At 44.6% G+C, this 14,256-nt stretch overlaps 1 long non-coding RNA gene across 1 annotated transcript; it reads right to left on the bottom strand.

The window, feature by feature from the left end:
- Positions 1-706: 706 nt before the first annotated feature.
- On the bottom strand, positions 707-2,296 carry LOC128299297 (uncharacterized). The gene is made up of 2 exons (XR_008287294.1): positions 2,178-2,296; positions 707-865 (listed from the first exon to the last, which is right to left on the bottom strand). It is a non-coding gene; the product is annotated as an uncharacterized LOC128299297 (long non-coding RNA).
- Between the last annotated feature and the right edge of the window lie 11,960 nt (positions 2,297-14,256).

The raw sequence follows: 14,256 nt of genomic DNA, 5'->3' as shown, positions 1-14,256 counted from the left end.
ATCACACCGGCAAACTCGAACGCACCACACGTACTCGAATGGTTGTTGTCGCACAAACACACACCAGCAACTGGCCCTCATTTTGACGGTTTCTAGCGCGTGTGGTGGCGCACACCGAGCGCCTCAAATAAAACTCGCTCAAATGTCGCTCAGGGCGGGGTGTTATATTGCTTTGGGTCATTTCTAATTCCACCACGCTACGCGCAAGTAACGGCCACGATATTATTGCCGATGGAGTAATAAAGAAAAACCGCACTAAGACACGCTCTAAATAAGGCCCCCGCGCTCATTTGCTATACGATGCCGATCGAAACACCATCGATCGGTTCGAGCAGATAAATAAACAATCGACAACACTTCAATCGGGCGGCCCATTTACCGTTGCCATGGGCAACCTTAACCATTTCTTACTGGCACTGTCCTAAATGTAAATTATCTCCTTCGCGTACTGTTTTCATCGGCTTGACTTACCTGAACGGGGTATCGCCGATTTTCGGTTTTCCGGCTTGCCAAAAAACGATGATGGCCGTGTGTCGAGCGGGATTTTCCACCAAGGGTGGGGATCCTTGGCGCACACAGACACACACGCACAAAATCACACGCTCACTTGCTAAGGTTGATCCGTGTTATTTCTTTCGGCCCTCTTTTGTTGGGCGGCAACAAACTTTGCACTCGCAATGCGACGAAAGACCTTTAACCGGCAGAAGATGCACTGATCGTTGTTGTTTCTTTAAAAATTTTCTTTTGTTTTGCTCTTGAAATGATTTACTTTTATTTTTCTTTTTTGCTGGTTGTTGTAATGCACTCACGCTATTTTCACTTTGCTTCGACGTAAAGACGATTTAATTTTCACACGATATTACAGCTACGATAAGAGAGGGAAATTTAAAATGGGAGATGTAAAACCGAGAATAAGAGTGTAATTTTGGAAGGCTTCTTGGGAGACAACCTTCAAAAGGATATATTCGGCCGGATGTTGGTGGCAAGATCTGGTTTTGATTTGGTAAAAATAGAATATTCAAATTATTTTCTTGGAGTCTTGGAATTGGTTTTGGAATTGGGGACATATCATCTCAGATTCTAGCTAGATGGAAGACATGCCATCGTTATTTCGTTCAACTCCAAACATCTAGAACACCAACGCGAGATGAATAATCATAGAATTTTCCAAAATTTCCCAACAAAGAGTTAGCTGCACTACAAAACAGCGTTTGGGTAGTTGGTGGATTAATGAGTCATCCAAAATGTCTTAGCGACTTGGGCGCACGATTTTCCACTTGAAGGTGATTTCTATTCGAAACGTTCGCACATCACACTGGTGACACACTGAAGCCGACACACTGTGACTGTAATTTCCTTCCACTAGACTTCCAGGTTTGACCTAACCGTCGTCTAACGAGTAGAACGCCTAAGACCCAGCTTACATCACACACCGGGCCTGATTATCTTTGCCGCAGTCACCCCTATATTCTAAGCAAACTTCTCGGATCTTATCAGACGCAGAAGCAGGGGGCCGAGACGACCGCAACAGCGAGTACACACCGGTGTGTTGTCGATGACTTATGAGAAAAAAAAAATGATCTAACGCACACTGTCACTGCGTGTATGGCGGCTTTTGCGCTATCTTTCACACACCGAACTCGCGACTTTACACGATGACACGCCACGGTCACGACCAGCAAACTCCACCACCATCGACCTCTCGCTTGCTTGAATGTGTTGCGTTTGTGTGTCTTACACCCGGCCCTAGCAGTGAATTTTCACTTTTCTTCCGGTCCCGAAACAAAAAAACCCTCAACGAACTCGTTTGCCTGGGGCGGGGGGTGGTGAACGTTGAGAATTTTCACGCACCTTTCACGCGCGGACTTTTCTTTTCCATTTTTCCGTTTTCGGTACACGACTTGGCCGGATCGGCGTTGCCGCCACACTACGTGTCACACCGAGTTCACACCACCCCCCAAAAAACACTGTTAGGAAATTCGCGGTCACGGAGAAACTTTGTCGGCCAAAGATAACGGCTGTGCCAGCCCCAGCTTCGTGCACCGTTTCTGGTAATATCTTTGCTAAAGCACAACAAAACACAATTAACTGCTGCGGCTGGGGGATCTGTATCTGGTTGTACGGCAGGGAGATTTCGGTTTTGCACAGTTTTCACCCGGATTTTTTTATATTTTTACATTAATAAGCAATAAGCGGCAAAAATTTCTGCGGGGATGCGAAACAGCGCGACCTTCCGTTAACGTGTCGCTCGTAGAACTGAATGGAATGAATGTTTTCAACGGCCGACAGACCGCGATACGACCCGGTCGGTGCGCAAAATGAACCCCGGCTGGCCGTTCATTCCGGCGGGCCCGCGTGAACCGAACCGGAGCCGAACCGGGCTGCCCCTTTCCCCTTCCTTTCACACCACCTCGATGGAAACACCACAAGCCTGCTGTTCAACGCAGTTTTGAGCCGAAAATGAGCCAATCTTTCTCGTGTCGACTTCGAGTTTTCGAATAAGGGGTGAGATTTCCCCTTCGCGCACTCACTCTCACGCGGGAAGAGTGAGCTTCTCGCACTCGATAAAACGCACTCAAATCTCGCCAAAGAGAGTGAGTGCTTCATGGAAACGACTACCCCTAAATGTATCGAGGAAATAACATCAGAATAGTTTGTTTAATGATTTAGAAAACTTATTCAAAATATTTTCGCAACAAAAATTATTTCATTTTCCCTATTAAAACAATAATTTTCATTCCTTCTGCTAGATTTTCCGGCATTTCCTCTCCGTTGACTCACAACCGCCGCTCGTGAGTGACAAATCTCCCCACCCTTCGAAACGGTACACAATGAAACCACGTGCACGCAGTAGCAGCAAGAGCCGGAAAAGCGGACTCGCGGAAAAAAACCCCCGGTCCCGGTTTGGGTTTGCTTTCAGCACGAACGGTTTCGGTACCAGGACATTTTCGTTTCATCGGATTTTCCCAGCTCGTCGTCGTCCTCGCACGGTGGCGTCAAGTTTAGCCTCGGCTCGGCAAACGTCGCGAAAATCACGCGACCCACGACGACACGCAATGGAAAGGCATTTTCCAATTCCATTCCTGACTTCATTATCCTGGCACCGGGTAGGTAGGAAGGCGAACTCGCGTTTTGCTTTTGCCAGCCACCGGTCGCAGTTGCCAGCGAGTGAGAGCACGCCGCTGCTAGAGGAAATTGTCGTTTTTCGCCCTCGAGGCGATGAACAGAACAGGGAACGAACTGTACGAATATTTGTTCGACCTTCCTTTTCTTTTATGGATGCATAGCTTTTTTGCTCAACACGAAGTGACTGTTTTATCATCTGTGCTGGATGATGTAGAACCAGTTTTAACTTCCTAACCGCCCAGTGGATGAAAAGCGCTTTTTTCATTAAACTGACAACTGATGAGTTTAACAAAAAATCAATCCTCAAAAACTAGTAAAATAAAAAGCAATATTTAACTGTCTTTCACCACGATAAAAAAAGGAAGCAATGTTGTACCCCCAGCTGTCCAAAAACTGATAGTAATGAGCCTCTTTTCCCACCCCTAAAAGGGCTTGAGTTGCGATAGAAAAAAAACCCTTTTTATCTCACAATTACCCCACCCAGAGGTGGGTTGAATACTCTAAACAACATGTTTTTTCCCTTCCTGTCTTATCAAAAGTAAAACAAGTCTTGCTGCTCTGTTTTGGAGGGAAAATAGTTCAACCGGTCAGGTTAGTTCGGGTCGTGGCGAGATTGAACCGGAAAGGACCTCCCGGACATTGTCTGGGAAAGGGGAACTTGATGCGAACAGTGCAGCTGATGCTTCACACAAATGCAGATGTAAAAGGTCAAACCAGATGGATTCGGAAAGGAGATCTTGAAAGAAGTTAGAAACGAGAGAGAAAAAAAAACCTTTGATACTCACTGCGGTGATGGACTTTGTAGCGTATTATTGATGTAACTCCTGAAAAAGATGAAAAAGGAATAAGATTATTTCATGTTGGTGGACGGGAAACATGAATTTAAAGCAAATAATATGAAAAATTTTATAATTAAACAATCTGCACACCGAAAAGTTATAAACTATATTGATTGTTTGATTATTCCACATAAGAAGTCCTTAAAGTTAACTTATAATTAAAATAACAATGTTCTTAATAATGGTAAGAGTCTAGAAACAGAAAATAGAATATAAGCCTCATGAATGTAAGCAAACATACCAAATACTAAAAAAAAGCAAAGCTCTAAAGTTGATAATACGTTTAATGCATTAACAAACATAGACTTTCGTAACAAACTAAAACTTTGCCTAGTTGTCATCAAATCCATTCTCAAATTGCTCAAACGTTTAACTTATTGTAACGATGCGCCACCAACGCTCCAAAACTAACGAACAAATGGCCACAATTATCATAACGAGTCGCCATCGCTTCATCCTCGCATCCCGCGCAGTCCCCCGATTGTCAAAACCGACACAGAAAGCAGAAGGCGGCTGTACCGTCGGTTTTTGGCGGAAAATTTAGTTCCATTGGACAGCTCCGGATAAATATTAGCACCCGAACCGGCCAGCCCCGCCGTACACAGACGCAACAATTAGCGCCGATTACGATCGGTCCGACCAGAATGATAATGCTCTGTGCGTAAGGATGGCCCGGGAAGATGGAGGTCCTTCCGGTCCTATTTACAGGTATCATCGCCCACCGGTCCCTCCCCCACTCGACCACTGCCCCAGCGCCCTGGTGATTCGCGTTTTGTCGTTGGTTTGGCGCAATTTTCCACTTTATGGCATCAATTTCACGCCACCTGCCCGGGCCACGGTGGCTGAATTGGGTTGAATTTTCCGTAACCGTAAAAGGTATGGCGGCGAGGAACACCGAACGAACGCTTCTTCCTTTTGTCTGCAATGGATCCGGAGCACCGGTTGGGCATCGTCGCTGCTTCGGCCACGCACTGTCCATTTTAATTTGCGCCAACAATCTTGTCCTTGAGAAATGGAACGACATGCCCAAATCCTAGCTATAACTATTTTAGCGCCGGAATTGGTCTTTCGAAACGTGTACCTGGGATGTGTAGTGTTGCGAGTGGGAAATGCGACTAAGAAAATGCAAATCCCCCACGGTGTCTTATGCTCCCCGACCAATGAACAGCGTCGGAAAAGTGATCCAAATAAAATCTTTGTAGCTGGCAGTAGCGGAGCATTGCTGGGCTGCCAAATTTTCTGACCTCCGTGTTGCCGTACTTCTCCATTATCGGCTAATTCCTTTATCAATTTTTTAATCCCAACCTATAAACCTGCCGACAAAGCCGGTCCATGTTATTGCTCTCTTCGCTTCACAACTTCGCACCCAACTTCGCCGAGAAAAGGGAAAGGGACTGGAAAATCCATTGACTTTGTGTATGTGTGTGTGTATGTGTTTGTAATCAAAGATTCAAATCATACCCGCAAAATGCTCAGCGCACCAGAACCAGAACATCAACCCCCCATTTACCCAGCTGATGGTGGTGGTACGCCTCAGCCTCACCAAAAAAAGGGACGACGAAAAGCAATTTAGGGAGAGGACATTTTCCACTTTTGTCCACATTTTCCCACCGTTGCCAAACATCGTCATCTGTGTCCGTGGCGCGTATCTTTATTTGGCGGACCGTTATCATCTATTTTCATCATTGTCGTCATGTTTATATTATCGATGTCGATTTGTTGCCCAGTAATGGTGCTAACGAAACGCGACAAGAAAATGGGAAAGCGAATCGAGAAAATTTAGGAAACCTTAATAATAAGGAGAGAGAGAGGGAAAGAAAGAATTTGTTTCTTTTTCTATAGTAAAGGCAAAATAAAATTATAAAAACTAAGATTATTTAGCAAAACGTTGAGTGAACAACAGTGAAATTTATCATACGAACAACGAAAACATCTCGAGCGGAATAATCAACCCGTTTCAAATCCTCCAATCCAGACAGCTAAACGTGCCCACTACCCTTTACGGTACGGCAGAAGGATACAACCGAAGGTTTCCCCTTGGCGAACGAAAATGTTCACCAACACACCCGAGATCGGCGGTAGGTGGTGAGAATATTTCCTCCCATCCCTTCCTTTGTGTGAGAAAACTCTTCTCACTCGTTCCACTAACCAACAGTCGCTCATCTCACCTTCCAGTGAAGTCGGCACTTCTTCGGCTAGTAACGTTTCTTCCTGGCTCTGCGGAATTCAAAAAGGACGTTTTTCCTCGAAACGCACACACACACACCCACAGAGGGACTCCCATTAAATGATGCTTCTTGTATGCGTGCGGAAGTATTTTGCTACGTTACTCCACGTTCTATCTCATTCGTTCTTCGACCTTGTGCGCTCCGTTACACTCACACGGCACAACTCGGGCTGGGAAAAAAGCGATTTTTCCATTGCAAACAGAATGTGGAAAAATTCGGCATCTTTTCCGGATGGGGAAAAAACGGCACCGAGGGTTCCGAACGAAAGATGTAAAGGAATGAACGGAAGACGATTCCTCTGCGTAATCATTACCGGGCTGTGTGTGTGTACGTTGTTTTTTTTTGCACAACGTTATCTGCGGATCTTGTTCACTTTGAGTCCCCGGAAAATTGCCCAAAGAACGTTGCACCGTCTCCTCCGAGCGAAAGGTAGAAATGGGAATTTCCCCCCTTTCTTTTGCAGGGAACAGTCACCACCAACCGCTTTTCCTTCAGTCGTACCCGTTAACGTACTGGATGACATTGCCCGGAGGAAATCGATGTCTCACTATTTATCGATATGTCTTCTGACCAAGGAAAAAAAAAAAAGAAAACCTGTCTACGAAAGCGATGGATGACAGCATTCTAAGCGTTTTAGGAGAATATTTAGAATTCCTGACGGAATGTGCACCGAATGCGCCTTTAACGATTCCTAACCTTCAGAAGTCAATCGAAAGCTTGAAGTGTTAGAATGAGTAGAATATACACTTAAATAAAACGATTTGAATTTTAAGAAAAACATACTGAACTGATTTCTCTTACACTTTCATGGCAGGTTTAACCATTAAGAAACATAATTTACTATAAAAACAAATAAAAAATCAAAAACAATTGAAGTTTTTTTCCAAAGTTCGAAAAAATTAAGAATAAATTGACAAATCTCAAGTAGATAATAAAACGAAACAATAGACATGGTTAAGCAATAAAATATCACACATATAATATAACAAGAAAACCAGATACTCCTTTATCATCGCTAGGACAAAATGACTACAAAAGTCATAATAAATACACGTTAATATTATAACATCGCTCCGGATAATGTCCCCCAGAATGAGACATAAATATTCAAACGATAATTTCCCATTTCGAACCCGAAACCAATACCCGGGTACTGGCATTTTCAGGCACTGCCTTATGCGACCATATGCGACCATCACACGAAAGGGAAAACAATAGACAACAACGCCGGGACCTATTTCATCGGCCTTCGTCTGCTTTTTTTTTTGTTTAACTTCTTCCTCCTATTGTGTCCCGGGATACGTGCCTCAATTTTCCAACCCGAAAGCCACGCGCAAGCAGCGGTGGAAAACTTAAGCCTCAGCTCATAATGTACTAGCGGTAGCCCGTTAAGCTCCTCATTTTCTCCTCTCATAGTCGCGGATGGAGAGGCAACTAAAGCGAACAACAAAAAAACGCTCGTGTAAGAATCAAACGAAATAAAAAATACACCAAGGAAAAATGCACACCGTGAGACAAAAAATACCTTCAGCTCGGAAAACACATTATACCGAAAGACCCAAGTGATGAGGTTGATGATTCGATTAATATTCCGATCGTGTATTATGACATTCTTTTTTTTTGGCTCCCACCGTCGTACTGTCTCACTTTATCAGATCTCACTCGCGCTGCTCACAGCCACAGCGCTGTGGCAGAGAATGCGCATCCTTCCAAGGGCAAACGCGACTCTTTTTATATTAAACTCATCTGCTTGTCAATGCAGAATGTAGCGTTATGCTGTTTGTCCATGTGTCTCCAGTGCTATCACTTACCACGCCAAGCGCTCACAGCCCAGCAGAGTGTCCATCCCAGGCACGCTTCTAGCCGAAGGGAAAAGAATGGCTCTGGTAACAGTTTCCTTGCGTTTCCACACAAAAAGGAGGGTTTAAAATGACAAATTGATTTAGTATAAATAATTTCACCCCGGGAGCCCCGATTTTCCGACGCAGGACGCAGCAAACTGTCTTGTGGGACACGCAGGGGTCGAGGCTGTTGTTGCAGGAGGAGGAACAATACGGAAGCTTTACCAAAACGATCCAAATCGAGGTCGAAAGGACACCCTGCTCCTTTTGCTTCTCCTTCTTCTTGGGATGCATTAAAAAGCGAGGCGTCACGATTTCGTGTCCCAAGACACGTAAGACAATGGGTTTTGGGCCCCGGGAAAACCCTTTCAAAACCCGGGCAGAGGTTATGCAAGCCTCTCTGTACGCTTCGAGACGATTTAGATGAAAGTGAAAATCCAATTGAACCTAAACTAGGTTCCCTTCCACGAGAATCAGAGTGAGTGGAGCATTCGAAGGTTCGAAACAACAACACCGCCCTTCGACGTCCACCTGAAGAAAATCCGTAACACAGACGCTCTGCTGCGAAAGGGCACCAAACTCCCGTCCCCCGGAAACCCTTGTTCGCACGTAAAAGGGTTACCGGTTGTAAAAATCTGTGGAAAATCCTCTATCTTTCCTTTCCGAGGGGGGAAGGTGCCCTAAAGGAGCACGACCTCTGTTTGCCACCCGGGGTTTTCTCCACCCCTTCCACGGGGTCAGTGCTGTGGGTGTGAAGGTACAAATTATAGGATTAATTTCCGCACCTTCCGCATTTGTTAATATTGACAGTTTTATTGCCGGCACTGATTAATTTCATCCACTTTTGCCTCTGGTTTTTGGGTGAGGCGGCACATCGGAAGTTCCATCGGACCTCCTCAGCTGCTCCTGGCGGTGGGTGAGAATTGGCCGGAAGAGCCGAAAAGGTGCCAGTTTAAAAGATGATTTTGTGGCCCACAAGGATAGAGATGATTTACAAAGGTGAACCAAAAACACAAACTAGCGTCATAAACCAGGTAGGCGACCAACGAAGGTGTGTTTAAATTTGAATGTTAACCCTCAAGATCTTAACCTTTGCACCTTCGTATATGAAAGGATCTTAAAATCGAGTCATGGTTAACTGTCACTTAAAAATTCACAATGAATTCTACCCAAAAGCTAATAAAACTACTGAGAATACATTAATAATGCATTCAGATTGTTTAAACCACTCGATATATTGAAGGTTATGCATGTTCTAAGACAATTGATGGTAAAGTCTTTAAGCTTGACTCTATTTTAATTTACTCGATCATATCATTACCCACAAAGCAAGTGAATCGGACTATAACTTTCTAGACAAGCCAGGTTTCTATCAAACATCAATAATTCTTCGCCTTTTAGACAAATTAAACAAATTAATGATAAGCTTACATTTTTTGTTGATTAATGTCCGTATCTTTGCCCGAAGCACGATCCCTACTTGATCCTCGAATTTCCCAATAATTCCCTTCATTGAGAACCAAACTAGAAAAATTAGGGTCCTTTCAAAGCCATTACTGTTTATCTTGAACGAATTTAAAGATTCGCGAAAACGTTAGCTCAGTGTGGTCCAACCGATATCACCCACAAAACGGCAAACCAATACCCGCTCACACAGACAACACACAATCGACGACAAGCAGTACGCTGCAAGTGACAGGCAAGCTTTTCAGCGAACGGAATGCCATTTTCGCACAATTTGCTTGGCTTTTCCTTCCGCATTGAAATTGGTACCCCATCCTTGTCCAGCGTTTTCATTTGACGGACAGGATGGTTTTCCTCAAGAATGTTCCACAGATTTCATTTTTTTTTTGCTCTCTCTCTCTTGTACGTCACTGCTCTTTTCCGTTTGTATTACTTGTTCTTTGCCGTCTTTCTGCCACTAAAGCCATTTTGTGCTTAGCTTCCCTTAAACTGCTGCTCGCAATCCGTTCGCTCAATAGTGGGAGTTTTTTTTCCTTTTCCGCGATACTGATAACAAGCGTCGTGCAGAAAAGTCAGATAAAAATCGATTACGAATAAGCTCCGGAAGGCCGAATGCAGCTATAGCATTCCGGGATACGGGTACAAGGTAAGACGCAAACCCAAATCGTAGAAGAAGCAACAAAAAACACACACACCACCGAACAGAAAAAAAGCAAAACAAGTAAAAACGCCTTCGAAGCATCAATGGAAAACTCCCGGATGGGGCAAAGGGGCTAGAGGGAAGAAAATGGATGTGCCGATTCCTGGTGCGGGCGCGATGGAAATAAATAAATTGAAATCTATTATTTCTGTACTCAGCGAAAATCGTTTGCCTTTTACTGGCAACGATGGTACTTACTCCATTTATTTTATTTTTTTTAAACTTCATCCCTTTTTTCCGCTCTCTTCTCTACCGTCGCTTCCCTCTGTCTCGTTCCCCGCGTTCCTACACACGGATGGCAGGCGGCTGTAGCGTTAAGAGCTAAATCGTCTTGATCGTGCTTCGAACAAGACGTAAACGTTGGCATCCTTTAGTGTGTGTTTTTTAAAGAAAAAAAAACCAGCAACTGCACGACGAGTAACGAATAGACTGACAAACCAGCTTGATGCACCATCACCACCACCAATCGGTCTTGATCTCTTTTCACAACTCTTTCTGCTGTTTATTCCGAAGGAATTTCCCCTGCCTAATAATGTGGTGGCGTCGGTGTTTTCCGGTTCCCATGCTATAGCCCAAGAATGGCATTTAATCGACCATAAAAGGACTTTAGGGGCCAATAGTGTCAAACAGCTTTAATGCACACTGTTGTTGTAGGTATTGCAAGAATGACACTTTTTCTTCACAAAATGTTTTACTTTTCAATTCACAAATTGTTTGTCTCGATGTATAATTTTTCATTATTTTAAATGAGCATCATGATCGTTCAGCTTTTATTCTACTTTTATTCATCTTTTATTTTTCACTTTTATTTATTTTACGCCTTCGTAAAACTTTTACATATTCTATTTTGTTTTCAAACTTTTGTTGTCAACTTTAAGTGCAAGTTTAACAATTTTCTAAAGCGTTGTTAGAATATCATAATAAATTACTTTATTGTTAAGTGAAAAACAGCTCTTCTACATTTAATGATCTTTCGCATCTTGATCTGCACTTTACCAATTTGGAACCACAAAGAAATAACATTATAATATGCCACACTTTACCCCTGTTTTCACAAACAAAACCCCAAACTGTACTGAACTGAGCATGTTTTAAACCTTAAAAGAAAAAAACAATTTCCATTCCCAAGCACAAAACGATTCAAACCAAAATGAAACCGAATCGAAATACCGGGATAAAAATGTCAGGCAAAAGTCCATATACACCGATAGTGGCTTGATTCCCAATTTGATTGCGATAATTTAAAATTGCAAAATAAATTTAATCCCATCGGAATACATTTATCGACGATGATTGGTTCGACCGCACACACACACACTCCTGCCAACGTGTCCCTCCTGCGGCTACCCACCGGATGAACAAGGCGCAAGAATGCAAGATTTTGTGCTGTGGGGAGCAAAAAAAAAATTCCCAGACCAAAACAGTGGCCCGGGTTTATTTTCTGTCATTGGGAATCGATTGCGATGCGAGTCAATTTGGAGTAAAAATTATCCCTCGTTCTCAGTGCGCTCAGCCATGAACTATACACACGATTGCCCTTTCACATACTGGATCCTCTTCCTCCCCACCTGGTCCGCATCTAACTGTTCGGAGCTTTTGGGGAATTTAATTCATTCCCTGCTTCAAAGTGACACCTACCACACACTCTACCCCCGTAACCTGCATGTCAATCTAAGCCACCCAATCTTGGGAGGCACCCCCCTCCCCTTTCCAACATAAATCCTTTTTAAAACGAATCCTTAAGAGACAGAAAAACACAACACTGCTATGCGCCAGACGCCGGAGCGTGTTGAGGTTAGGGCTTCTAACGTGGCGCACCGATCGTGATTTCAATTCCAGATGAATTCCCCATGCGGGGAATTCTACGAGTACGGTTCGATTCCGACTGCAGGTGTTAATTAAGAAGTGACGTTCCTATTTATCCTACGCGTCACAGCACCGGGCAGGGACACCGGGTATGCCGACACCTTTTAGGTAATCACATCCCCATTCCCTCAGTCCTTCCCGAGGACCGAGGCACGCCCGGCATCGTTATCTAGCTTCAATCATCAAACAAACACCTTCAAAATTTCCGTACCGCCACGTGGAACGTGCCCGCGAGAAACGATGGATTTATGCATGTTGCGATTTGCGATCTGTTCTGCCACTACTGCTGCTGCTATTTGCACAAAATCTATACCTCCCGCGAGACGAATCTTTGTTCGAACGGGGGTGCCAAGGCCCATGCGGTACTGGGAGCTTTAACTAGCAAAAGGGAAAATGGAAAAGTAAACATTATACAAGCGCCGTGGTGTGCTCGCACCATGAAAGTGCATAACTCAATCGCGTTCGATTCGCGGCCCTCTATCGGCACACGATAAGGTGAAGCAATCCATTTTCGGGCCTGTGGGGGGTTGGTCCTTTTTTATTTCTCCCCAATATTTTTGCTCACCTGCTTCAAGGCTATTAACAAACGTTGCTGGGGCGTGATGGCTGGTGCGATGGAAGGAAAGCGAAAACACTGTTGTGACACACATAATCTCATGTCGACAGGTTTCGGATAAACATCAGCAAACGGGTGAGCTAACGGTGAGACTCTCTATTTAGCATTTACAGCACTTTTTATCTCACTATTCGCCGCTCTGATGCATGATTCTGGCGCATGCAAGGTGGCACTTATATCGGTGCGCGATTGTGTAATGGTTGGTAGGTATTAGATGTTCTCTGCATCAATTGTGCCGTGCTTTGTGTTGTACACAATCAACACCAGTGTGCAGATTTACAAACAGAGATTATTGAATGAGACTCATTGAGCATGAGGTGGGTTGGTCACGTCATGAGAATGGTACCGAACAACCCAGTCCTTACAGGTCGAGAATGTATAGACCAAGCATTAGACCAAGACTAGACATAAGAGTCTCTCTAATTCTGAATCTCTTTGGCGCAGGAATTCATCTCCCTTAAACATTCATGCCATAATTAAGTCTGCAAGGGAAAATTCTTTTGGCTTTGTGAAGGAATTTGGGATTCAAATATTGTTCAAACATAACTTCAATGTTGAGAACTCAAAATATTTAACCTTCTCTACATTATTCTGCTATCGAACTGATGGAATTGCAATTGGAACGGATTAATAGAGCGAATCGAAGTAGGCATCCCCCCAAAAGTCAACCTCAACAAAGAGCGACGGTACAATTTGTTTTACGAAACTGCTGCACGCACAGCCAAAAGTCATCCGGCCGGACAACCCGTTCCACGGGTAGCATCTTCACCGCCGCTCCGGAAGCGAGGAGTAATTTGATTTTAGCTCCAAAGAACACGTCCACTCACACGGCACGTAAGCGCGACACAGTGTTGCCAGTTACCGCCACGCAACGAAACGCAACGATAAATCGCACGTCAAACGCAAATCGTCATCTCGCGCGACCTCCGGACCCCGGTGTTTGCATTTGCCATTCGCACAGGCCAGAGCTGATCCGTCACACCGTTGCCCGTCACACGCCACGGGCGTCCCCTTTAATCCTCTCGACCCTCCATCCAAGCGCGGTACGGTAGGCGAATTGAGTTATCACACACAACTTCAATGTCCACCGGTTTTTGGCTCCATTCCAAGTAGGTTCCTTCCAACCAACACTGCTCTTGTTGCCGCGATGGAGACAGGTTTTGAGTTGCACCGGACAGGTCTCGCGCAAGGCGATGTAAAGATGTCTACTATGTCACACTGCACACCAACCGGCCCGGCCCATCATTATGCATCCGGTTGCCTCCCATTCACTCGCACGAATCGATCAGCAGAGCCAACCATCATCTATCGTTCTCTGCGTGTTTTTTGTCCTCCTGCCTTTCTCTCACTGCGACACATCGGTGCAATTGCACCACGCCACATTATGCACCATTGCACCGGTTGTCCGGTTGGGTTCATGGTGTGCGGTGGACCTCCCACCCCCCCCCCGGTCTCATTTCGGGGGGGATGCGAACTCTTGAATTTGATTACATGATATCGATCACTGATTTACGGCCTGTACTACTGCCCATTCACCGGCTCGACTAGGCCGGTGGTTTGTGCATCGCACAGCGGC

This window comes from Anopheles moucheti, chromosome 2 (genome assembly GCF_943734755.1).
Source record: "Anopheles moucheti chromosome 2, idAnoMoucSN_F20_07, whole genome shotgun sequence".
Taxonomy (NCBI): Eukaryota; Metazoa; Arthropoda; class Insecta; order Diptera; family Culicidae; genus Anopheles; species Anopheles moucheti.
Note: the sequence above shows the minus strand (reverse complement) of the source record. Positions and strands in the feature narration are given on the sequence as shown.